The following is a 24559-nucleotide window of genomic DNA, read 5'->3' as shown; positions in this document are numbered from 1 at the left end:
AATAGGATTTGCAGGCACAGATGATGTGGCACCAACGGTGCAAATAGCTAGAACAGAAGATGTTTAGTTGAAATGCAGGATGGTAGAGAAGGAACTAGGTTTGTTGAAGTTTGTATTGGTGGCCTATGTGATTCTAGTGCTTGTTGTACTTTTTAGGAAGTAGATGTTTCTTGCTTTTTTAGTTGTGATGGAAGACAATGGTAGTAGTTGGATGCTTGTTAGTTTGTGGTGTAGAAGTATGAAAGATGTATTGAATTCAAGATGTATTTTGCTATCTTTGAATAGATTATGAATTCCAAGATAAGGCTTTTAGGTTTTGGTTGCTTTGATCGCTACTTTGATGTTGTTGTATGGAGGCTCCAATCAAGAACTCACATACTTTCACACAAGACAGAAGACTAACTCGCAATTGATAAACCACAACAAGAGAAGCCACTATGCCAACAACATTAAAGGTCTGGCATTACAACCTGAAAGTCTGGCATTACATTATATTACAGGTGAAGAACGTCACAAATGCCTTAAAAGTCTGGCATTACATTACAAGTTCAATAACCTAAAAGCCTTGAAATTCTGGTAGTACAATGCAAGTTAACATCACAATATGGTAATACATGCTCTTAGGGATCAGCACGGTCTTCGAGAAGCAGCAGTTGGCTTGGTTGTGTGCGCTTCTTCACTGATTGCTTTTTCCTTGGAGGTTCCTCGACAGCGACTGTAACACATGCTTTTCCACCTTTAAAACTCAAGTTCATAGAAGAACATGCCTAGGACAATGGAACATTGGCTTGTAAATGCATGTTAGCTTTCCTAGGCGTTTGCACTCTAGCTGTGGCAGTGCACTTGATCTTTTTTTTGCATGTGAGTTAAAATATAAGAAATTGGAGGCAAAATTAAAAAAAAGGAAACAACATACGAAGTAGCACATACAATTACTTGGGTTGACTGAGATGCTCTTCTTTTCCCTCTTCCTCTACTGCTTTCATTAGAGGTAGCAGTGGGTACAAAGCTGCCATGTGTAGAAGCATCACCTGATAGATTACTTGGTTATGGAGCAGCATGACCTGTGCCTCCTAGAGTTTTACTGCTAGATGGAACCCCATGTCTCTTGTCACAAGTGGACATATTGTGGCCTATTCCCTTACATTTCCTGCATCTGATGACTGTCCCTACCTTAGAAAGTCTCTTTGCCTTTGGTTGTTCTTGTGGCTCCCTCTTCCTTTCTTTTTTAGGTCTGCCTGGCATTCTCACATATCCAGGTGCCTTCAAGGGTGGGAGATCAGACTCTGGCCAATTCTGCATACCCTCCAATGGGTTTAGGCAGTGAGAGTAAGTATTGTTGAACTTAGTAATATGATAACAAGCTGCAATGTAATCATCTAGCACATTTGTGTTGTAAAAGGTGCATGAAATAGCATGACAACATGGCAACCCAGACAACTGCCAATACCTACAAGAACACTCTCTAGCCTGTAGGTCAACTGTGAACCTATTGTCCCAATGATTGACTTCAAATATGTCAGCTCCATTGCTAATAGCATGGCATACCCCTAAAAGGGTGATACATGCATTTAGCTTGTTAAGGATGTTGGGACACACTGTTCCTATCCATGTTTGTGACTTAGACCTATTCTGTTGGATCCTCACCATCACCTTCCTTCTAATTGTCTCCAGCATAGTTACAATAGGAAAGAACCTAGCTTCCAAAATCCATTTGTTAAATGTTTCACACATGTTGTTATCAACAGAATCACAATTTGATCCTATCTTAAACCAGGCCCAGCTCTAATGAGCTGGATCAGTGTTCATCAAGGCTTGTGCACCACCTGGAGTATACTTTGCTAGTCTAGCCCTTGCAAGATTGAACAATGATGGATAGGGTGCCTTATGATGAGCAACCAAGACATCCTCACCTAGATCTGTCAGTTCCTCATATCCACCTTCAAACTCACTGTCATCATGTTCTTCTTGCTCACCTTCAATCTCATCTTCAAAGTTGTTGTCCTTATCATCCTCTTCCTCTTCATCATCAATTGCATGTCCTTCAACATATATCTCTGCTACATCTCCTTCCTTAGTGTTGTTTGCCATTTCAATGCAAGCCTGATCATCCATCAGAACACGTAGGCCATTAGAAAGCTGCCTTCCAGGAACAAGCTAGTGCAACAATGCTCCTTCTTCAACAGTGCAATGATCATTAAGGTGCCCCATAACCTCAGGGAGAGACTTTATCATGGTCAATGTATGACACCTCCACTTATCCTCCCAAGTAATACACATTATTTTCTCTTCTCAAGAATTCTCCTCCATAATGAAACCGAATAGGAAGAGTATCCAGAGGGTCCATGGCGCATAAAATATCCTACATTACATGCAATAGAAAGATAATTAATATCACACTTGCAACTGCATAACACAATTACACAGTTACACAACACACGAAGTCTGCTTAAACAAACAAAATTCCTAAACTAATCATATACCACGTCGACTAATGGTAAACACAACTTCAACCACCTAATCCCTAAAAAGGAACTTCCATTCCATAAAAAAGGCTTCGATTCAAACTAAAGAACAACAACCTCACCCTTGGCATAGCACAGGAACCACCTAGCCCTGCATTTGATGTCGATCTGCACCCCTAGCACCCTCACCGTTGGAGCACCTATGCCGTACTCGCACCAGCACCCTCTGCCGTCGCCGTCGCTGACGCCGCCATCGGTAGTTAGGGTTCAGGGTTGGGAAAGGAACAAGAGTGAGAGGAGGGTTTGGGGTTCAGGGTTGGTCCGCTAGACATGGAGACTAGGCCAAAACCATGGTCATGGTGGGTTGACTGGGTGAAAACTATGGTCGAATGGGCACGGGGGCCAATTTTAACTGGTGTTTAGAGTTAAGAGACTGTGCGTGTCTGGTTTTTGAGTTAGAGGGTTAGAAAAAAACTACAGCCATAGTTAGAGGGCCAAAAATAGACTTTTTCCTTTTATGTGTGATCTATTGTCTTGCAGGTGATGGGGAGTGTTGGATTTAAGTTCCCAATTGCACTCTCATTAATTCATTACGCAGTTGCATTTGTTCTAATGGCCACCCTTAAGACATTATCCTTGTTACCGGTTGCCCCTCCATCGAAATCCACTCCTTTCTCATCTATATTTGCTTTGGGTGTTGTAATGTCCCTATCCACTGGGCTAGCCAATGTGAGTTTGAAACATAATAGGTAAACTAGCTAGATTCCATTTGAAAGTTAAGTGATGTGTGCTTACATAAATTTTGTAGTATTGCCTTCATGTATTCTCAGTATTTTTGCTATTCAATGTAGGTTTCTATCAAATGGCTAAGATTGTTGTAACCCCAACAATTGTTGTAGCAGAATTCATGCTTTTCTAGAAGAAAAGTTTCCTATCAAAAGGTAGGCTTGCTGCAACAAAATGTGATTCCACAATGTTTTACAGCTTTCAGGCTAACTATCACTACTAGAAATCTCCACTTCTATGATGAAAATCTTAATGATGGATCCAAAACTGTCATAGAAGATCACTTTTTATGACAAATATTTCTGTTTCATCGTAGATTAGTGGTGATGATCCTGTAACACTCCTTTTTATGGCGAAATTAGGCATCGTCATAAAAACATCATAGAAGAGCATAGGGTTTCATCACAGATCACTTGCGTGAATCATTTGTGATAGTCTCCTTTAATACTATGATGAACAGGGATTCGTCATTGAACTAATTACCCATCTATGACAAACAATATTCGATCTGTAATGAACAACTTCATCCTAGATCTCCACATGGTACTTTCTCCCTCTGACGTGTACCTATGGCACCTGGGAGTTACTCATCTGTGACTCTTGCAATTCATCATAAAAGTCTCCTTTCTCCATACGACATGTACCTATGGGACCCATCTCCATCCGACGTGTGGGACCTACAGTTACTCATCCATGACGCTTGTAGTTCATCATAAAAGTTTTTGCTTAGTCCTTTCTCCGTCCAACTGTACCTATGGGACCCTTTAGCATCCGACCTATGGGATCCGATGGCTTACATGTCACGTGTACCTATGGGACCATTCTCTATCTCCATCTGACCTGTGGGACCCGATGGCTTGCGTGTCACGTGTACCTATGGTACCATCTGACATGTGGGACCTGATGACTCATGTGTCACGTGTACCTCTAGGACTTTTCTCCATCTCCATCCAACCTGTGGGACCCAGGGTCTTGCATGTCACTTGTACCTTTTGTGCCACCAGGGTCAAATAAATTAAAAAAAAACTCAATGCCCGGTAATCGAACCCAGGACCCAAAGGAAGGAATGCACGGTCTTTACCATTGCGCTAGATGCCTGGTTGTATTAGCATATCTTTGGAGTCTTTATAGTATTATATTCTCTGTGTGGATGCCCTATAGGTTGACCTATATTGGATATTTTCCCTTCAAGTGGAAATAAATCTATGCCCATTAGACTAGCTACGGCGGCGGAGGATCCCCTATGTGCTGTGGTGGCTCCGACGTCCTTTTAGAGGCTAGGTGATGGGGCTTGCCAGTGGAGCGTGGCGGTATTGGCGTCCATGTCCGTTGTGTGTCGCGGCAGAGGTGATAGATCCAATCCGCAGGTATGCTTTCTCGCCTTTTCCTGTTCGCTTCACTATTTTGGTCTTTGCTTGAACATGAGGTATACAAGAAACATTCTAGCGTTGGAGATCTAGTTAGGCCAATGATACGATGATGAAAAGAACTAGGAGGTGGCACTGGTTGGTTTTCTGATGATGTATTGGTTTTCTACATATGTTCTATTTTGTTACCGTAAATGCCTATGTGCAATTAGGCCTATTAATTGTCAAGTGCTTGCTTGATTATACCTACCTATCTAGGCAAACAAACAAGCCCATTGCTTTTGCCTTCAAAACTGTTGTAATTATCGTCCTCTTAACTTTTGTCTGCCTCCTAAGCTCTGAGCTCATGTACTGATTGTAAGTGTGATGGATAGACTTGATTTAGCTAGAATTGAAATGGTTATAGCTCCATTAACTTCACTGTTGGACTTTGGTATGAGTAGTGGACTTCACTATTAGATCTTTGTTGGATTATTTTCCTCTTGTGATCTCATTACTGAGCAAGCTCTCATCCTACTGCACGCAGATGAAATGGAGGAGGCCCCCAATAAGAGAAACACACTGGCTAGCCTCATGGATGATATCGTTGTCAAAATCCTCTGCCGCCTCCCCGCCTGCTCCTTGTTCTGCTACAAATGTGTCTGTCGCTCTTGGAACCACCTCATCAAGGACTACAACAATCATAAGGTGCTACCTCAGACTCTGGTAGGCTTCTTCTATGACACCGACTAGGGCTATCGATGCTACACTAGAGTCACTGGTGAACACCCCTCCTTGTCCTTCTTGCCCTTCACCTTGGCCAATGTAGCTATCTCAGATATCTACAACGACCTCATCCTATGCTGGTGCCGAGGGGCTGATAGATCATACTACTATGTTGTCTGTAATCTGGTAACCAAGGAGCTCAAGGAACTACCACCTAGCATCCATTCTGTTGGTGGGGCTCGATTGGGGTTCGATCTGAAAGCCTCCTCGCACTTCCATGTGATTGAATATATACAGGAGCAGTTTGATTGGTGCAGGGGTGTGGACATCTACTCATCTAAAACTATAGCATGGATCCATAAGAAATCCAAATGGGACAGGAGTGCTTCTATGACAATTGAGAGATCAAATTAGAGAACATAAAAAACTGTGTATCTTAACAGTTGTCTGCACATTATGGGGTACTGGTGGGGCTATTAGCAGATAATTGTTGTGGATATAGAGGGAGAGACATGGAAGAAATTTCCTTGCCCGTGTGGTTATGCATTTTCCATCCATCAAGTTTAGGATCACTTGTGTGTATGCATTGTTCGTTGATGTGATTACCCCAAGCTTAACATCTGGATCCTTGAAGACTATGGTACTACATGTAAATGGACATTGAAGCATACTTTTGGCATTTTGGACATTCTTTCGGAGACTAACATTAATTTTGGTTACTTGGATGTTGATCAGTACTACACAACAGTTCACCTGAAATGGAATTTGCTTTTCTTTGTTGGGGTTGGGGACAAAAATGACATCGTCGCATATAACATGGATAGCAGAAAAGTTCATGTCATCCCTACACATTACAGTGTGTTTTCCAAATGGGATGTCCTACCACAAAACATCTATAGACCTTACTATCTTTCCTATGTTCCCTTGTTCTCTGAGTTGGAGTCATTAGCAGAGGAGTAAATAAAGTTCCATGATGTATCTCTTTGCCATGACAAGTTTAAATAGATCAATGTTGTTTGATTGTCTATGCATATGTTCAGTGTTGTTACTGTAAATGCTTGAGTGCAACTAGGCCTATTAATTGTGAAGTGCTTGCTTGATTATACCTATCTGTCTAGGCAAACAAACAGGCCTATTGCTTCTGCCTTCAAAACTATTGTAATTGTCGTCCTCTTAATCTTTGTCTATCTCCTATGGAAGAAGCTCTGAGCTCGTGTACTAATTGTAAGTGTGATGGATAGACTTAATTTAGCTAGAATTGTAATGGTTACAGCTCCATTAACTGCTACTCTAGTTTGAGTTATATATATCTATGTGGTGCTACTCTAAATTTGTTTGAGGTTGTACCATGAAAATTATTAATGGTTGTTAAAGTTGCACTTTGGTATGAGTTGTGGACTTCACTGATGGATCTTTGTTGGATTATTTTCCTCTTCAGTGATCTCATTACTGACCAAGCACACAGACAAAATGGAGGAGGCCCCCAACAAGAGGAACGCACTGGCTAGCCTCACGGATGATGATGTTGTCGAGATCCTCCACCGCCTCCCCACCCACTCCTTATTCTACTGCAAGTGTGTCTGTCACTCCTATAATCGCCTCATCTTGGACTACAACAACCATAAGGTGCTGCCCAGGACTCTAGCTGAGTTCTTCTACAACATCGACCAAGGCCATCGATGCTACACCAGAGTCACCGGTGAACACCCCTCTTTGTCCTTCTTGCCCTCCACCTTGGCCAATGTAGCTGTCTCAGATATCTTCAACAACCTCATCCTATGCTGGTGCCAAGGGGCTGATGGATCATACTACTATGGCGTCTACAATCTAGCAACCAAGGAGTTCAAGGAACTGCCACCTAGCATCCATTCTGTTGGTGAGGCTCTATTGGGGTTTGATCTAACAGCCTTCTCATACTTCCATGTGATTGAATATATAGAAAAGGAGTAGGATGATGAGTGTAAGGGTGTGGACATCTACTCATCTAAAACTACAACATGGATTTGTATGAAATTTAAATGGGGACCAAATACTTGTGTGACAATTGATAGATTAGAAGAAATGAGATCATCAGAAACTGTGTGTCTTAACGGTTGTTTGCACATTATGGGGTACTCAAGGATTTAGCCTTAGATACTTGCTGTGGATATGGAGGGAGAGACATGGTGAAAAATTCCTTGCCCACATGGTTCTTCACCCTCCATCCATCAAGCTCAGGATCACTTGTGTGTATGTACTGTTCATGGTCACAATATGTCCAAACTTTCAATCTAGATCCTTGAAGACTATGGTACTAATAAATAGACATTGAAGTATACTATCTGAAGGTGTTTGCATAGACTAACATTGAATTTAGTTATTACTCATACTATGATGTTAATGAGTACTACTCAATAGTTCACCCAGAATGGAATTTGCTTATCTTTGTTGGGGTTGGGGTGGAAAATGACATCCTTGCATATAACATGGATAGCAGAAAAAGTTCATGTCATCCCTACAAGTTACAATTAGTTTTTAAAATGTGGCATCCTACCACAAATCAACGGTAGACCTTACTATCTTCCCTATGTTCCCTTGTTCTCGGAGTTGGAGTCATTAGCAGAGGAGTAAATAAAGTTCCATGATGTATCTTTCTATCATGATATGTTTAAATGGATCAATGTTGTTTGATTGTCTATGGACATGTTAATTTTCTCTTGGATGGATGTTATCAATATTTTGCAGCAACTTTAACTTATTTGTAATGTAAGCTAAGGTCTGTGTAGTGTGTCAGACATGTTCAAACCTACGGAGGTCGGACTTTCTTACGTGTGTAGCAACATTTCAACACCAATGGCTCCTCTTTGTTCCCAAAAACTAAAAAAACACCAATAGCTCCATTGTAGTAGTGATATATTAACCATCACGATCTCTTTCGCAACTCCGCTTATTTTCCTTCCTTCCCCGAGCCCTCCCATTCCCACTATAGATCTAAAATCGCTAGGAATGTGCAATTGCCTTCTCCAAACCTACTTCACTCTTAGCCACCGCCATGGTGAAGGGTGAGCCTTCTACAAAGCGTGCATGGGATGAGGATGACATTGTGCCCATGGTGATGGAGGATGACGCCATGCCTATGGTGAAGGAGGATGACACCATGCCCGTGGTGAATCAAGATGAAGCTCTAGTGGATCCCTTTGGAGATTGAGACAATTGGGCCATTGGCATCATGAGTAAGGCTTTCTTAAGATTAGGCATGTGCTACAGAACACCGATCTAGGCACCCTCAACCCGCCTCGAGAGGAAAAGGTTAACAATTACATCTTCATTTTTCATCAACTCGCTGATGTCCTGGAAGAACTACTAGCCTACCTGAATAAGAATTGCATAGATAATGTGGAGTACATCCTCGCCTGCTACCAGAGCCGGATAGATGGCTTCGACACTAGCGTTGAGACATAGGGAATCTGCACCACCCATAACACTGAGAAGCACTAGCGCAACCTGGTTTATGCCGATGCTAAGCAGGTGACCAACCGCATCGCCGTTGATAAGGACGATGACGACATTGATACTAATGAGGAGGACAAGGACAAGGATAGGGATACCGACGACAAGTAGATGAGTAAATAAAGTTCCATTTGATGTATCTCACGTTGCATTTGATGTATCTACCTTATGTTGGGAGTACAGAGGGTGTACATGTTGTTACTCTTTCCTTATGTTGTTACTCTTCCTAATGTATCTTCCCTTGCATTTTATGTTGGACGCATTCAAATGTATAGAGGTTTTGATTAGTGAAGTCTTATTTGCATGTCTGTGTTTACTATATTGTTGAACTTTGTATTAATTAGGTGGGTTAAACTCTATTGAGCATGGTGTAGATCATGTCCTTTGGTCATTTGGTAGCCGGTTTCTAGCCGCTGTTGGTTGGTTTTGCCTACAGGTTTCTTTCCCATTCTCTTTCTGATCTGTAGTTATGGTAAACATGCATAACAGAATTCATCCAATCAAGTCTCATGTCGATGTAATGCCTAACGTAGAGGCCACATAGCTATTCAAATTTTATAGCACACGCAAGAAAGTCCGAGCATCGTAAATCTGATCGGGCCGGACACATCTCATGTTATACAAGGAAACTTGTTTCGCACGAATACATTCATTGAATTCCTAAAGAAACAAATAAAATTTAGAATCTTTGAGGGAAGGAGGATGCTCCTCCCATATAGAACTTACGCGGTTACCAAGAGTGAAGTGAATGCACAGGAAAGTTGGACACAAGAAGTGCATCTTAGAAGAAGAGCTTTTGACCACCATGACACGTTTGATACTTGGAAGCCTGGTGCGGCTGTGAAGAGGACTCACAACAGTCGAGGGGTAGTAAGGTAGTCAGCTAGCTAGAGATAGCTATACAATAGGAGTGAGGCTAGGCTTTGTCCACATAGGGACGCTAGGGCAGGAATAGGCTTCTAACGTGATCGCATGAGGTTCATCATTACTAGTATCCGAGTAGTGAATATTTTAGAAGGTCAGACCATCTATCATCCGGCGAAGTATATAGTGCACTCTAATCCAAGTAGTCGTAGGCTCGTAGCAGCCGAGGGCAGTAGCTAGCTAGAGATGGCTACATGGTTTCATAGGTTTTGATTGATTGCACTCCCTAGGCTGTGGTTGATGCTACTGCTTTATTAGGCGCCTGTGGGTTTTTAGAAAAAGTCTGTATTATTAGGCATATCCTAGAAACAAGGATACAATTAACTCCTGATGGAAGCCGAGCTCGTCTCTAGTTCATTCCAATTAAAGGTTGCATGCATACATGCATGGAAGCCAGGGAGACGACTCCAATAGAGGCTTAGATGTGATATTTTTAATTAATGCAATTTCACAGTCTTCCTCCATTCCTGGGTATCTAAAATTTCATCCCGTGCACTTAACAAACCAGCTCGAAGGCAGTATGAACAAATGCACTCAATTTGCTATGACTTTCAAATGTATAGATGACACGATATACTGTCCTACGAGATGAAATGTATAGTGGGTGGACTTTCTTATGTGTGTAGTAAAAAATATGAACAGAAAGAAACATGAAGATCATAAAGAGAACCAAAAAACTCCACATTTCCCAGTAACCTAACCGTCTCGTCCGCTCGGTCATCCATGCATCCGGTAATCTAAACCGTGTCGTTGTTGGAATTCCCATGCCAGTTCGTAGAGGGTATCTAAAACTCCTACTGTAACCCCCGCTTGGCCGCCTCCCCAGCCTCCTCCTCAATCAGCGTAAGTTGATCGTGCCGCGCCACCTCTCTAGCGCTTTGTCTCGCCACCGTCCACACACCGTAGCTCCATCCACGTCATCGACGCCGGCAATCATGGTGGTGAGGTGGCACCCCATGTCACATTTGCTGGCGCTCCCTGATGAGCTAGCCATTGAGATCGTTGGCCACCTCGCTGCGACCTCAGAGCGGCCCATGGATGACCTCCACAGCCTACGAGCAACCTGCTTGTCCATGCGCTACATCTATGGCAACCCCACCATCGGTTAGCGTGTGGCACTAGAGTAGTGCAGATGGGGGCTAGGGTGGGACAATGTCGACAACTACTACACCCTCTTTTCTAGCCTGACCCACCTCGGTAACCTATAGGCTTGCTTCCTCACCGGGATACCAATGGTATTCGAGGAAACCCACAGGCCCTAGCCATGCCTTGATGATCTTGCCCGCGCCACGGATTGGTCGCCATATTGCTCTATAGGCACAATGGCGATACCCATGACAATGACACTACAAGGTGGTATATGAGACAGGTCGAGGGCGAGGAAGAATCACGGGTGGCGACGGCGGACCAATGAGTAGGTGGCTACGCAACAAGGGGTCTGTGTTGTGTCGCCACGAGGTGACCACTGAGGTGATCTGCAAAATGAGGTAGGCCTAGGGAAAGTTGTCACCGCCATCGCTAGCACAGGTGTGTGGTGATGTTCCATGTGTAGGTGGCGCTTATGGAAATGCAGATTGATGGGAAGGAAGGGCTATGTATTGTAGCGAGGATTGTAGGTTTTGCCGTGAATTTGAGTTGTTCACATGGGAACTTGGAATAAGAAACTAGTAGTTCACTCTTTATATGTGAGAGTGAATTACTCCCTTTGTCCTGAAATATATTGTATTCTGGCTTCAGCAGTACTTTTCAGCAAATGAATAGTGTTTTCCTCTCACAACAAATCAGCATAAGCGTCAGCATAAACCAAATTTCAGCGAAATGAACAGGGCCTCGTTTCATTGAAATTTGGCTTATGCTGATTTGTTGTAAGAGGAAAACACTATGCGTTCGCTGAAAAGTATTGCTGAAGTAGTTTGAGCTCCTAAAATATAGTGTATTCTGTGGCTTTTAATTTTTTGTTGTTTTGTTTCAATTTTATTTGTTTCCTTTAGGGATTCAATGAAAGTACTCATATGAAACAGGTTTTCCTATATAACATGAGATGTGTTCGGCCCGATCAGATTTATTATGCTTAGACTTTCTTGCGTGTGTAGTAAAATTTGAATAGCTATGTAGCTCCTCCTTTAGGCATTAGATCGACGTGAGACTTGATCAAATGAATTCCGTTATGCATGTTTACCAAACTATAGATCAAAAAGAGAACCAGAAAGAAACCTATAGGCAAAACCAACCAACAAGGGCTAGAAACCGGCTACCAAATGACCAAAGGACCTGATGTACACCATGCTCAACAGAGTTTAACCCACCTAATACAAAGTTGAATAAAAATAAACACAGACATGTAGAGGTCCAAAAAAGACACCCCTACCCCTCAATACTACGGCAACAGTAAAGATCCTTGGCAATTAATATGGATGTTTTGGTCTTTTTTAACTGCTTTAGTCTCTTTTAGTCACCAAAACCAAATAGCCTAGGATCTTTGTTGTTAAACTTTAGTCCTATGTTCCCTTGTTCTGTCACATTGCATTTGATGTTATGTCACATTGGATTTGATGTATCTTCTTTATGTTGGGAGTTGGGAGCTTCTTACAAGTCAAACGCGTCCAAACGAGGAAAAACTATGGAGGAATCTGTCAGACATGACCAAATGTACAGAGGTAAGACTTTCTTATGTGTGCAATAACATCTCAACACCAATGGCTACTCAACTCTGCATTAGACTGAGGTGAGACTTGATCCTTGCTGTGAGGTTCTTGCATGTTCAACAAAGATTGACAAAGACACCAAGGCAACAAAAAAAAACAAACAAAAACCAAATGACCTGAGCTACATCATGCTCAACATAGTTCAACCCACCTAATACAAAGTACCACCCCATGACCAAGGAGCAATGAGACATTTGCGTGGTTTGGTGTTGTGGCTTGGCCACGTCATGTCAATGCGAGCGTCCCTACTACAACAGGCTGCTGATGCTACCCACTCACGCGTGTCTGCATGGGAATGCAGGAGCACACAAGCAGTCACAACAGTCGAGGGGTAGACTGAAGGCTAAAGACTAATGAGTTACAGACTGAAGTAGCCATGAAAATAAGACGAGTTGGGTTCAACGTAGATCAAAGCCACTCATGACTACTACTACTACTGATCTAGGGGTCATTTGGTAGCCAGTTTGTAGCTTTTGTTTGTTGGTTTTGCCTGTAGGTTTCTTCCTGATTCTCTTTCTGATCTGTAGTATGATAAACTTGCATATGGAATTCATCCAATCCAATCTCGCATCGATCTAATGCCAAATGGAGAGGCCACATAGCTATTCAAATTTTATTACACATGCAAGAAAGTCCGAGCATTGTAAATCTGACCGGGCCAAACACATCTCATGTTATACAGGGAAACCTATTTCATACTAGTACTTTTGTTGAATAAGTAAACAAATATAATTGAAACAAAACAACAAAAAAGCGAAAGCAACATGAAATCAAAAGCTGCAGAATACACTATATTTGAGGACAAATTTCAAATGCCAGAATACACTGCATTTCGAAAAGTGAAAGGACTATTCTCTTATTCCAAATTCCCATTCGAAAAAATGGATTTCTTGACAAAACCTATAGTCATCGCTGCAATACACAGCCCTTCCTTTCCATCCGTTAGCATCGCCGCAAGCACCGCTTGTGCAAGGAAGATCATCGCACACCTGCACCGGCGGTGGCAGCGATAACCATCCGCACATCATATTGTAGATCACGTTGGCGGCCGAGCGGCGACATAGCATGTAACACCCTAGGTGTTTGTCACCAGTTAAGCAATGGGTTTAAACTCAACCATGGCATGTTAAGTGGTGATGAAGTTGTTAGGTCAAACAAATGAAAATGAGCCACCACTTAATGATAGTGAGAACTTGACTGAGTAGCGACAACATAGATTCACTAAATTTAAAGATATGGTTAAAAAAAGATGATGATGATGATAATGATAATGAGCCATGAAATACCTGATATGGTTATTATTGTTTGCAACTTAATCAAGTGAATGATTAGTACACATGCTAATATAGATGGTAGGTAAGGGCTAAAAGTCACTGCTAGTATAGGTGAATAATACTAATGGTTACTCAAGCTTTTATGCAAAAAGGTTGTCCAGCTAGATCCACTGATAAAGCCTTGTATAATCCTTGGTGTCACTTTATCTCTGGTTTATGACTGGTAAGTCTAGCTAAGTACATTCGAGTACTCAGGGTTTATCCCACCATGTTGTAGGTGGAGTTCTCGGCCTGTTGAAGATGGTGGCTAACCACCGGTGGGCTTGGTGATTCTATATTTACTTCTCATCTATATGCTTTTGTCTGAGAATGTCACTTATGCTAGCAATGTATTTGGAACATATATTAATGTAATCTTTTGAAAGCTATGTTGTTTTCACTAATCGGTTTTGAAACCCAAACTTGTACTATTATTTGTGAACCCAATTCTAATATTATTTTCGCTGTAACCCTGCGTATGTGATGTGTATTTACTTAATCACATGATCTTGGTTGTGATGTTGATTTACCGAGGTCTTTAGGGACACTCGGTGGACTACCAGGTTTATATGAATGAAAGTATGTGTGTGTCAATGTGTTAGCGGGACAGCCGTACTTGATCTTGTATAAATTGGGCGGTTCTATCACAGCTGGTATCAGAGCAAGATTAAGCATAATACTGTCATATACGTCATTTTAAAAACAAAGTTTTGGTTTTAAAAAGCCTATTTTGACTAAAACTTTAGCTACAGACAAATTTGTCAAAAATTAATTTGCAAAACTATGCTAGCGACATCCTCCTTTATGCCCAGTTAAGGACTATTAGGTGGCTATCTAAGTACTAACATGGGGATTTTTACTTTCGTCGTCCATATGGCGTGCTATAGTATGGATGTCATCCGCTTAGGTGGTAATGTATGGATCAATTGCCTCTACGTCCAGGTAAATGTGAGTTGTGAGAGCATGACCGTTCAACTATCGATCTAGGGGAGAGTTAGCTGTGGTTACTGGAATATTTACATGTTACACACATGTATATGTGAAGGTACTTAATTATGGGTATATCTGTTGGGTAGCTATGGATACCAAAGTATATACATCTGGGGATGTATATATGGAGAGTATCTTAGTTTACTGTTTTCATTGTGTGCTTATTTGTCTCTTGTGGGGATGGGCTGCAATGAATTTGCCTACAGGTACGCTAACCACGAATGCATAGATTGAATATAGCTGATGACTAGCTATATATCGAGAGAGTACGTGTTATGCCACCGACATAGAACATGATTGCCACCTTAGGCTGGCAATTTTGTGAGGATGAATAGGACGAGCATGCATCATGATTGTGCTTGTGCATAAATATGCTTCCCTCATCTTGTTCTAATACTAAGTAACTTGTGATCAATGTGATGTTGCTATCTTCCCTGTGTGAAGCTAGACAAAATGTCTTGTCCCATGCTGCTTGAATAGTTATGCTTGAAGGTAGTGTGTGATTAGCTCGTCTTGTATGTTTGCTTCCAAAGGAAATAGATGACAAGTTATTAATTAGCAAAAACTTCACCCCTTAGAAGACTAAATTGCTAAATATAAGTAAAACTTATTTTGTAGAGATATCCACCTACTCAGTAAAAAGGAAATAAAAGATAATAGTACCTTACCACCAGGTCGCATGTTTATGTGTAGTGGTGTTGCTGTAGGTGACTGCTTGTTATGTACGAGTTTGTGCTTTGTAATAGTCATTTAAGCTAATTGGATTGAGTGTTTCGAAATGCTCGCTTAAGAATAGGATATATGTGTGGATGCTCATTATCTAGGTAGTGTCGTAGTTGTCACCCTTTTGTCCTCGATAAGCATACGAGTGTTGAAGAGCGCTATCCTAGAACAACGTCCAAGTTTTGATAATCTCATGGTTGTCGTCTCCAATTAAGTTCTCTCTTAGGAACCTGAGCCTGTACATGTGGTTGCTAGCCCTTGAACGTTGTGCTTCGAAGACCTATATCCATGCCTTTGCTTGACCTTAGGCCCAAGCTTAGTTCCCTTGAATGCTTGCATGTTTCGTGGTTGTCCCGCTCCTGTGTGGAAGGACCCTGCTGCAAAAAATCCTTGTTAGATGTCATTGCTCCTTCTTTTACTGATGATCTGGTGCAACACTAATCGCTATCTATCCTAGCTTTGGAACCTTTTCCTCACAGCTCATGTCATTGCTTTATCAACTGAATCCCTAGTCAGTGCCTTGGCTATATCCCTCGAATCTCATTTATTTTGCTTCTAACCCTTTCAAGTCTCTGGATGTTTATCAGTCTTGATCTCATGTTAATCTTTATGTGGTAATCACCTTGGTGGACACAAGGTGTTTATGGAAATTAAGCAAGAGTCTCCTGCTTAGTTGCCCTTGGTAATTAGGCTATGTTCTTTTGCACTATGTTTTGATCTTCTGATCATCTCCTTGTTAGCTCCTAACCTTGTGACTACCTTTGTTTGCTATCCTTCCTTCACATAGTGCTTGCTCCTATGCAACCAAATTTGTGCCACGTGCAAATTCTTATGGGTTGTATGTTCAGTATTGGTGCCACGATTAGCGATCTATGGTGCTGTGATGAAACTGAGAGCCTCCTGTGGGTGCGCACACAAGGTTGTGCTGCTCGGCATGCGCTGGTATCAAGGTTCCTAGTCATGATCCATTACCGAACTGCACCGATGTGTTATTTCATGTTAGCTCTTCCTCGGTTATCTCTCCTTATCGTGTCAAAAGATCTGTACGTCGAACTAGATACCATAGGACTTCCTTTTGGAGTCATCCAAAGGATAACCTTTGAAGAACAGGTCACTAACATAAACAATAACATACTGCAAGAGATGGTAGACAAGTGACTCTACTTGACGGCCCCTGTAATGATGTCAGTCATCTAGTGAGAAACTTATGTCATTCTCATTGGATCAGAAAGGCACACAACACTTAATGTTGGACAAGTTGTTAGTCAGATAAGAATCGAACGTCACATTATGATTATGACCTAGCTATCCAAGTCTTGATCATTATGTGCATGCGGATCACACAGTCGAGATCAACCATCTCTAGTGTGACCCCTTGTCTACTGACTTCGATGGCGATCATCTGTTATGCGTCAATCACAACTATGTTGGCAAGAGTGAAGATTTAGAACTTTTAGTGTTGAGAGACAACTGATTAGTTACTAGTCGGAAGCTTAACCTCCAGCTAAGTGACAACTTTTTGCCAATTATGAAGACTATGTCTCGCAGAGCAATGTTAAGCAATGTAACAGCAAGCCGTTTAGCAATGCAGCTACTGCTTTGTTTTCCAAAACCTGTGCTATCAAGTCAATTCCATCTTGGGCAATCACACAGATAGTACAAGACGTTGTATCGGCTACGTAAGGAGATAGCGAAAGCACGTCCCTAGTTTCAGTCAGCATCTTTGTGCCCCTAGGTGCCACTAACACATGTGTCCGGACTCTATTGGACGAAGTGCCGAAGGATATATAGGAATGGTTCCTTATCTCTGTAGGATAGTCCCTCCATGAAGAGTATGCTTTGTGTCCCAAAAACATAGCCACAAGTCCAATGCTTGTGCGTCGTCAAGTTGGTGTCTAAATAAATGATTTAAGTTATCCGAACAGATTCTACAGCTGTACTTAAGATGAGAGGCCAAAAAAAATGATTTAAGTTGTTTCTTGAGAACCTCATATGGAAAACCTTAGTCTACATCCTCAGATAAAAGAGCTGCTGCTGCTGCTATACAAAGAGATCGAGAGTATAGAACACACGCCACAACGTGTGAAGCAAAGAAAGAGAAGAACGAGAAATCTGTCCAGATTTTAGGGTACAAAACCGAACATCTTCAAGCCAATGATTAGTGACTCAAACATGGTTGGAATGGCCACAAACTTTGGTGACCTCATTCCTCACTTAGGACACGTCGATGCCTTAAGTTTGTTTGAGGATTGGTTGAGTGAAACATCGGATTTGAGAGATGTTTTATCAATTCGGTACGCTATAATTACAGAATAGAGCAGTTTTGGTAGCCGCATTGTTTGGATACTCAAACAGTGTCCGTTTGAGCTGAATTTTGGTGAGCAGTTAGGGGACTCATGGATCTATATTTCTACCAAAATTCATGCACAATGGAGCAATAGTTTGTGAAATATGAACAGAAAACCGAAGAGTACAGAATCTGTAATTTCTTTGTGACTGCGATCATCCTTCGCATTCGAAAGTTGTGTTTGCAATTGATGCCAAGGTATGTAACGCGGTCAATAATTGTTGCTAGATAATCCTTTAGATGCCCTAAAGAAGACTCCTTGGGCCCCTCTTGTACCATTCTCTTATTCCAAATTCCCATTCGAAAAATGGATTTCTTGACAAAGCCTACAGTCATCGCTGCAATACACAACCCTTCCTTTCCATCCGTCAGCATCGCCGCAAGCGCCGCTTGCGCAAGGAAGATCGTTGCACACCTGCACCGGCGGTGGCAGCGATAACCATCCGCACATCATATTGTAGATCATGTTGGCGGCCGAGCAGCAACATAGTATGTAACACCCCAGGTGTTTGTCACCAGTTAAGCAATGGGTTTAAACTCAACCATGGCATGTTAAGTGGTGATGGAGATGTTAGGTCAAACATATGAAAATGAGCCACCACTTAAACTTGGACCATGCACCATTGCTTACATGCTGCCCTTTCTAAAAAGTATGCTTGGGTAATGCTGGATGTAGTTGTTTCATGTGTCTCGCATCAATATCCATCTATATTGATCCATGGAAAAGTTTCGTGAAGTTTGGAATCAAGAAATCACATGAAATGATAAGTTACATCTTTGTTGGGATTGCTTTATTAGGTGAATGAGAACATGTGATGACAAACAAACATTGCAACCTTGATCAAACAACTCTACTTACACTCATGAACAAAAGTTATGAAGGGTTCATGTTGAGCAAGTGGACAAAAAATGCTCCAATAGATCAAAAAGTGTAATTTAAGCTTTATCGTGATGCTACTTTGACTTGGTTTGAACTGTGGCCTACAATGCTTGCATGGCAGTGGAACCTAAACAAAAGTTGAAGTTTGAGTGGAGTAGAACAAGCTTTGTTTAGGGGTCAAGAGCTAGTTTAGTCTCTAAATTAGTCTATCATGGCCTCCAAAAGTGAATGTATTGTTGTTTCTGGATCTCAAAAATTTGGCTAAGTCCCTAATGGACTGAAACCGAGTTTTTAGTTTAGTGTACCCCACTTTAGATCCTTGTATCTCTCCAACCAGGCCTAATCAGACTTTGATGCTTTAAGAAAAGTGGAAGCAGGGTTTGTGATAGGAATACCCCTCCAGCTGGATAGGAATCGATTCGAATCGCTGTCTCTCCCGGATAGTGAGAACTTAACTGAGCATCAGCAACGTAGATTCACTAAATTTAAAGATATGGTTAAATAATGATGATGATGATGATAATGATAATGAGCCATGAAATACCTGATATGGTTATTATTGTTTGCAACTTAATCAAGTGATTGATTAGTACAGGTGCTAATATAGATGGTAGGTAAGGGTTAAAAGTCACTACTAGTATAGGTGAATAATGCTAATGGTTACTCAAGATTTTATGCAAAAAGGTTGTCCAGCTAGATCCACTGATAAAGCCTTGCATAATTCTTGATGTCACTTTATCTCTGGTTTATGACGGGTAAGTCTAGCGGAGTACATTCGAGTACTCAGGGTTTATCCCACCATGTTGCAGGTGGAGTTCTCGGCCTGTTGAAGATGGTGGCTAACCGCCGGTGGGCTCGGTGATTCTATATTTACTTCTCATCTATATGCTTTTGTCTGAGGATGTTACTTATGCTAGCAATGTATTTGGAACATATATTAATGTAATCTTTTGAAAGCTATGTTGTTTTCACTAATCGGTTTTGAAACCCAAACTTGTACTATTATTTGTGAACCCAATTGTAATATTATTTCCATTGCAACCCTGCATATGTGATGTGTATTTACTTAATCATGCGATCTTGGTTGTGATGTTGATTTACTGAGGTCTTTCGAGACACTCGGCGGACTACCAGGTTTATATGAGTGAAAGTACGTGTGTGTCAACGTGTTAGTGGGGACAGCCGTACTTGATCTTGTATAAATTGGGCGGTTCTGTCACATAGCACACCCCCTTGTTGCTTAGCCACCTACTCGTTGGCCCGCCGCCACCGCCCGTGATTCTTGCTCGCCCTCAACCCGTCTCATGCACCGCCTCATAGTGTCCTTGTCGCCAGCACCACCATTGTGCCTATAGAGCAATATGGCGACCAAATAGGCCGTTAGATTGTGCTCGCCATCGGCGGTGCGGGTGAGATCATCATGGCATGGCTGCGAGCTGCGCTTTTCCTTCAATACGGTTTGTATCCCGGTGAGGAAGTAAGCCTCTGGGTTGCTGACTTAGGTTAGGCTAGCAAGGAGGGCATAGTAGTTGATGGGGTCGGCTCTCGTCCTCCTGTGTTTGACTCGATCTAGTGCCACACGCTGACCAATGGCGGGGTCACCATAGATACGACACATGGATGAGTAGGTCACCCATAGGCTGCAGAGGTCGTCCATGGGCCGATCCAAGGTCACAACGAGGTGGCCGGTGATCTCAATTTGCATGTCGGTAGGGAGCACTGTCAGTGACATGATTGCCGACTTGGATGGAGCTACGACGTGTGGACGATGGTGAGCCAGAGGGCTGGAGAGGTAGAGTGGGGTGACATACGTTAATTGAAGGGGAGGTAGGGGAGGCAGTCGAGCAGCGGTTATAGTAGGAGTTCTCTAAATACCCTCTACTAACTGGCATGGGAACTCACAACCGGGTGCATTGAGTGTACACTATTTCCAATCCTAGGAGTCAAAGCGTGAAATGGGGGATGCCAACCAACCATGAAGCCTCCATCGTTGTGTCTTGTGGGAGAGCAACTGTTCGGCTCTCCTCTTTAACCATCGTTGCGTCCTATGAGAGAGCAATCATTCCGCTCTCCACTTTAAAATGACTAGTAGGCTGTTGAGAGCACCACCGACTAGGGTATTCTCTCATACATATGTACCTATACACATCACATCACCTCCTTCGATCCCTACTCACCGGCAGTGCATAGAGCGAGCAATGGGCACTGGTCATGCAACAAGTATTCCATAGACTATGAAGATGAGGCCGGTGGGGAGGTGAATCAACCGACGGGGAGCCCGCCGAAGATGATGGGGAACCCACCGACGACGATGAGGAGGATGCGCCGTAGGCGGCAGAGGAGGAGAAGAAGGAGGAGGAGGCACTAGTAGAGGAGGTGGACAACATCACCGAGACAACTCCACCGGGGTTCGGCCCCATGCCACGTAACAAGAAGCGTAGGCTCAACCCTCCATCCCCCAACAAGATCATGGAGGACGAGGATGACTCCTCATTGGAGTAGGACGACAAGAAGGGTGCTCACAATGACGATAGCGGGGCAGCGGTGTCGATCAGTAGGTTTCGTTAATTAGTATAGTAGTAGTAGGTCTAATGCTAACTAGTAGTAGTACAATGGTAGGTGCATTGTAGTGCACTTTTGGTCTATTTTGAATAGCCTCATGTACCCAGATAAATATTAGGAATTAGGAATCAATATAATGGTGGTTTTAATTATTTTTTAGTGCTTTTCATGTATTTTGGAATGTGCTTTTGACGAGGGCACAAAGGTAATGGCTTTCTTTAAACAGTGAACGTCATTGAGACAAAATAAACAAACTGATATAAACACTGAACAAACATAGAATAAACAAGCGCACTGCCAATTATAGGTTATACATACCACAATTAACTAAGTTCAAACCATCGCCTAACTCATGTTGCCCTTCTGCTTCTGCACCATTTTTTGCATGTCCAGCCTATGGCAAAATGTGGGGGGCAGACTGTCCTTTAGTTGTTGATTTTTCTTGTCTAAGATAAAAGAGCTGACCAGACACCTAATATATGGTCTGGTCTCATCTAATACAACATGGCTAGACTATGCTTTGCTAGCATAAAAGATTAGGCACCTATTCCTAGGTTGGTTTTGCAGAGCTAGGCATGGCTACATGAATAATAAGAGGAGAGCAATGCTACTAGAAAGATAACATAACATCAAACCATACTTCATATATATGTGGAGTACAGCAACGATACAAGTTTAGACTACATAACCATGACTTCACCGACCATAATAAGAGGAGAACGTGCCACACTAGTCATACAACTACTACAAAAACATACTAGTTCTAACTATAGATGGTTAACATGACTTCATAGCAGTAATGAGCACCAGGTAGCATACTTGTCCTAACTACAAATGTTTACATGACTTGATACTACTAATTAATTCAATGAGCAGTGCCATCCACAGCTCTAAGCAAGTCATGCAACAAGGGTACCAATAGGCATGATCAAAATCTAACGCCTGCAAGGTATACCTACCTAGGTTGAAACCAGTAAACCTTTCTGCCACATCAAACCAGAGGATCACTTCACCCGCTCTTGCTGTGGGGCACCGAGAGCTGATCCAAGGAAGGCAAGCTAGACCATGATGGGCCCACCTCTATAGAGCCCTCGGACATGTCCTCGGCAGATGGCGAGCGGGACCATGACATTGTAGGAGACCTACTCCTGCCTTGGGGCACCGAGAACGGATCCAACAATGGTGAGCTCGACCACGATGGTGCCACCGATGATGGTGAGGTGGACCGCACAGGGAGCAGCGGTGGCCAGCGAACCACCAGTGCTGGTGATGTCAATGTTGTCATTGTGGGTGATGGGGAGACCAATGCCAACCTAGGGGATGGCGTGCGGGACCACAACGATGCCTACGACGATGGCGAGGTGGACCGCACCGGGAGCAGCGGTGGCGAGCGAACCACCAATGCCGATGGCATCAACATCGTCATGGGCGACTAGGAGACAAATGACAACCTAGGAGATGGCGAGCAGGAGCATGATGGGTACCAGCAGTCAAGAAGGGTATGAATAGGCATTGAAGCAAGGTGTGACAGCGCATTGGAGGAGGCATGGACTGGAGCCCGGCCATGGTTCCTCGAGGAGGATCTAGAGCGCTTCATGGGGACGACCTTCATGGGAACCGATGGAGAGGCGGTGGAGGAGACTTTGCGAGGCAGTGCGAGGCTAGGGATTTTGGCAATGCAAGGAGGCAGTGAGGCCATACTTTGTACACATAGGGACACCTGGGCTGGAACAGGTTTCTGACATGACCGCATGACATTCATCATTACTAGTACTATCCGAGTAGTGAATATTTTAGATGACCGGACCTTCTGTCATCCGGTAAAGTATATAGTGTAGTCCATTCCAATCAGTCATAGGCTCACGATAGCCGAGGGGCAGCAACTAGCTAGAGATGGCTACGTGGTTTCATAGGTTCTGATCATCTGCGCACCCTCGGCTATGTTTGAAGCTGCCGTTGCAGGAATCCAATACCATACTACTTCATGCAAGGATCCACAAACGATGCAGCTCCTGTTTATAGCACAACTGATCAGGCAAAAGTTCTACTCATAGCTGAGTACAAGAGTTACATGTTCGACCCATTCAAATTTATGCTGCTCAAACTATCAGGCGAACATACGGTTTACAAGAAATAAGTAAACATCATTTCATCTAATATCATAGAGGGACGTGGTCGCGGGAAAAGTTGTGAGCGAGAAGGTTGGGAAAATGCAAATGGGTGAGGGAAGGGGGGAGCCAAAAGGTAGGTGATTGATGCAATGCTATCGGATGAGGGAAGGGGATGAGAGTGAAGCCAATGCGGTAGGAAAGTTGGACACAAGAAGTGAATCGAGAGAAAGAGCTTTTTACCACCATGACACGCTTGACACCTGAATGCCTGGTGCGGTTGTGATAGGTATTTTCTATACTTATTTCACTCCAATCCAAGCAGTCACAGTAGTCGAGGGGCAGACTGATTGCTACTCCATATGACACTTTATTTTGTCCTACGAGATCAAATACTCAGCGGTCGGACTTTCTTGCGTTCGTAGTAAAAGTCAACAGTTATGGCTCCTCCATTCTGCATTAGATCGAGGTGAGACTTGTTTAGATGAACTCCTTGCTCCATGGTTGTTTTAAGGTCAACAAATTTTATTAAAGACACGAGTTGGCCTCAACAGAGATCAAAGGCACTCATGAATGTTTAGCACATTATAGATAAGATCAAAGACAACTAGAAAGAAATCTATAGCAAAAAGCAATCAATAGGGTCTACAAACCAGCGACAAAAAGACCAAAGGACCTGAGCTACACCACGCTCAACAGAATTTAACCCACCTAATGCAAAGTTCAACAAAAGTTAACACCAACAAGCAAATAAGAATTCACATATTTGCAAAGGCGTCCCACAAATCAAACCTATTCATGATTACTAATACTACTAATACATCCCACAGATAGGGTTGAGGCTGGCATGTAGGATCATCTCCATGTCCACCTTCACTAAGACGGCATTGGTGGCTAGCTCGAACTCTCAACTAGATCAGCGATGTCATCGTCCTTCAATCCTGGTGGAAAACCCTGCTCCACCACTCAGACGTTCACCACTATGCCAATATGAATCTAGGCAGTAGCCAACATCATCGCAGCCCCCTGACAAATATCTTTGGTCACCATGGCTCAAAGGCGGACTGGCAGAGCTCAGAGGCACTCCTCTGCGGTGATCGGATTGTCCATTGTTTCCACGGGAAAGGCCACATCACAAGCGGCTTACGCGCACAGCTATAGGGTCTGGACCCACGTCCTCAGTTCCATAAGAAGG

The 24559-nt window shown here is 42.8% G+C and overlaps 1 pseudogene; it reads left to right on the top strand.

Annotated features, from left to right (window-relative positions):
• Positions 1-3008: 3008 nt before the first annotated feature.
• LOC136452850 (nucleotide-sugar uncharacterized transporter 2-like) overlaps positions 3009-24559 on the top strand; it is a 32772-nt pseudogene continuing 11221 nt past the window's right edge.

The sequence above is a fragment of the Miscanthus floridulus genome, chromosome 5 (genome assembly GCF_019320115.1).
Source record: "Miscanthus floridulus cultivar M001 chromosome 5, ASM1932011v1, whole genome shotgun sequence".
Taxonomy (NCBI): domain Eukaryota; kingdom Viridiplantae; phylum Streptophyta; class Magnoliopsida; order Poales; family Poaceae; genus Miscanthus; species Miscanthus floridulus.
Note: the sequence above shows the minus strand (reverse complement) of the source record. Positions and strands in the feature narration are given on the sequence as shown.